Genomic DNA, 3303 nt, shown 5'->3' with positions numbered 1-3303 from the left:
AGAAGAGAAGAGAATGAGAAGAGAGAGAAGAGAAGAGAAGAGAAGAGAAGAGATGAAGAGAAGAGAAGAGAAGAGAAGAGAGAGAAGAGAAGAAGAGAAGAGAAGAGAAGAGGAGAGAAGAGGAGAGGAGAGGAGAGGAGAGGAGGAGGAGAGGAGAGAGGAGAGGAGAGGAGAGGAGAAGAGAGGAGAGGAGAGGAGAGGAGAGGAGAGGAGAGGAGAGAGGAGAGGAGAGGAGAGGAGAGGAGAGGAGAGGAGAGGAGAGGAGAGGAGAAACATGCAAAGCCAATATTTCCCCTCAGTTGATCCCAGTCGCCTATCTCAGAGCAGTGGCATTCCCCCAGCCCCAGTATTCACAGAGAAAGAACCACCTCTCTTGAAACCTCTTTCTAAGTACTCTTCTTCAATTGTGGGATGATGATAAAAGAGAAAAGTCTTAGTTTTAGGCAACCATGATTTTTTGGCTACATGTTCAGCAATTCCTTCCCAATTCCTTTTCTTTTTCCCCTCAAATCTTTCATCCTTATATCTCTGAAAGTCTCCCAAGTTGTCTTTGAGCCTTTCTGTTTTCTCTTTACATCCTCTTGCTAAGTATGTATATAATTTTATTTTTACTTTTGCTGTAAGTGAGAAGAATGTTGCCAATATAGGTCTGATCACCTCTTTTATATGTATACATCTCTTACTATATGTGAGACATTCCCAGTTGGCTCTTACCATTCACATAGTTAGCAATCCTCAAAAGAGCTCCTATTAAATACATAAAGTCTGGTATTCCATCTTAACTGCTCTTCTCAAAAACATTTATTCATATCTCAGCTCTGTTATGTACTGAAAGTATAAATATATTTTAGATACTACCCATTTACTCCATTATTTCTGACTTAAACAAGATGCTTTAACTGCAAACTGGCTTAGCATAGTAACCTGTTAATTAATCCTCTAGTTTTAACCTTTTCCTCTTACTATGTGTGCCAACTCTGTTGGTGTATAAAGTTCAACTTTTCTCCTTCCAGTGCTTCTGGGACTAAGATGCCCCCCTCCCACTGCTGGTAATCAGGAAAAAATGAGTCTGAGGTTAATAGCGAGAAATACATTTTTTCATTATAGCAATGTTTATATAGGACAGGACGAACTGTGATATGTCTAGGGTGGCAGGGCCCAGGACAGTAGAGATGAGTAACCAGGAATGCTAGGCTCCAGGGTGCAGTTAAACATAAACAATGGGGATTAATATGCTTCAGGAGTAACACAATGGACCATGAAGTAGCTTTTTCTTTCAGTCAGAGATCTCTCTGATAGAGGAGAGATGGACAGAATCAAATGTGAGAGTAAACTCTGATCATAGGGAACGTGCTGTCCTCTTTGTGCTGTCCTGTCTTATCTCTGGAGTGATGTCTCTAAGGGTCCTGCCTCAAGGAGAATCCTCAAAATAGTTGCTCTATGGGTCTCCCAGACCTGTTACTCTACAGAGTTTCATCTGTCTGGTGGTTCAGAAACAGCATCATTGAGGAATGCAGCACAATCTACAATCAATATCATATTCCTGCCATAGTTTGCTTTGTTTTAAAAGTCCTCTATGCCTTTCTTTTCACACACACAAGCCCATGTTTATCATGGTTCTTATAGGCTTGCTCAATGGGACCTTTTACTGCATTTGGACCTCATTTTCTCCTGAGCTGCCTTCAAAATTTGTTCCTACAGGTCCTTTTCTCCTATAATTTCTCGATTTATTAGATATATATAATAGAGTACCTTGGTGCAAGTTTTCTCTATGGATACTCCTCTACACAAATGTCCCTGAATTCTCAGGCTCATAGTTATAAAATATCTTTATATTTCTCTCCAGGATATTTTACCTAAAATTTCTACCTCCTAATGTTTCTTTATTTCTCTTTGATTTTTTTCACTTAATTACTTCCCAATAGCATTTGTACATAATATGTGTATAATACATATATATTTATTCAATCTGTGATTTCCTCTATAATAAAATAACTACAAATGGTGATTTTTGCTAACATTTGCATCACCAGAACACCATGTGAATGCGGTAATAAGATCATTGCAAGAAATATTTGTTATAAATATATGACTAAGTTTGCCTTATACTTTTTTATTTTTTACAACTAAATTAGTGATTGCATCTGAGTACAAATCAGAAGATAGATAGAAATAAGTGAATAAAAATGCAGCACACTAACTAGAAAAAAACCAACTAGATTGCAACGGACCATGGTGTGGTTAAAAAGAACCATGATGGTTGGGCTCAAGGTTTCATCAGAGTTTGTATAAGGAGGATGCTCTGCTTCTCCCATGCTAATTTTACCAGTATACTCTGGAATCAATAGGCACAGAGGTACTTTAGGATTTCTGGTTGGGGCAGGGGATAGTAATGATAACTTTTTTGGAAACATTATTCAGTCCTTATATTGGAGGATGCCATGGGAACAGAACAAGACTACCTATAAAAAACAATTCAGAAATTACTGCAGTGGTTTTGAATTAAAAAACATAGAACATGTAATAATAACTTTAATTTAATAAATTAATAACGTTAATAATAAAGAAAGAGAAATAAGAAAATAAGAAAAGAGGCATATCTGAGAGATTTATGAGGTAGAATTGTGCTGTTTGTTAATTGGTTGGAACAAGAGATTAGGATATGAAAATGGAAGAGCAATAATTGATAAGGACATGTTAACCTTGGAAAATTGTGAAATTTCTTCAGTTGCCTACAGTATTGCTCTCCAGGCTGGTGGCCAATGAAGAGCTGTCCTCACTTCCTTAACTGCCATCAAGACTCTGGATAATGTGATTTTGAATAAATCCCTCATAGTATTTGGAGAGTGTGAAACAGAAAAATTATTTTCTTCTTCTTCTTCTTCTTCTTCTTCTTCTTCTTCTTCTTCTTCTTCTTCTTCTTCTTCTTCTTCTTCTTCTTCTTCCTCTCTTCTTCTTCTTCTTCTTCTTCTTCTTCCTTCTTCTTTCTTCTTCTTCTTCTCCTCTTCCTCCTTCTTCTTCTTTCTTCTTCTTCTTCTTCCTTCTTCTTCTTCTTCTTCTTCTTCTTCTTCTTCTTCTTCTTCTTCTTCTTCTTCCTTCTTCTTCTTTCTTCTTCTTCTTCTTCTTCTTCTTCTTCCTTCTTCTTCTTCTTCTTCTTCTTCTTCTTCTTCTTCTTCCTCCTCCTCCTCCTCCTCCTCCTCCTCCTCCTTCTTCTTCTTCTTCTTCTTCTTCTTCTTCTTCTTCTTCTTCTTCTTCTTCTTCTTCTTCCTTCTTCTTCTTCTTCTTCTTCTTCTTCTTCTTCTT

The sequence above is a fragment of the Suncus etruscus genome, chromosome 4 (genome assembly GCF_024139225.1).
Source record: "Suncus etruscus isolate mSunEtr1 chromosome 4, mSunEtr1.pri.cur, whole genome shotgun sequence".
Lineage (NCBI taxonomy): Eukaryota > Metazoa > Chordata > Mammalia > Eulipotyphla > Soricidae > Suncus > Suncus etruscus.
The sequence above is the reverse complement of the archived record's forward strand: the minus strand, read 5'-3'. Positions refer to the sequence as shown.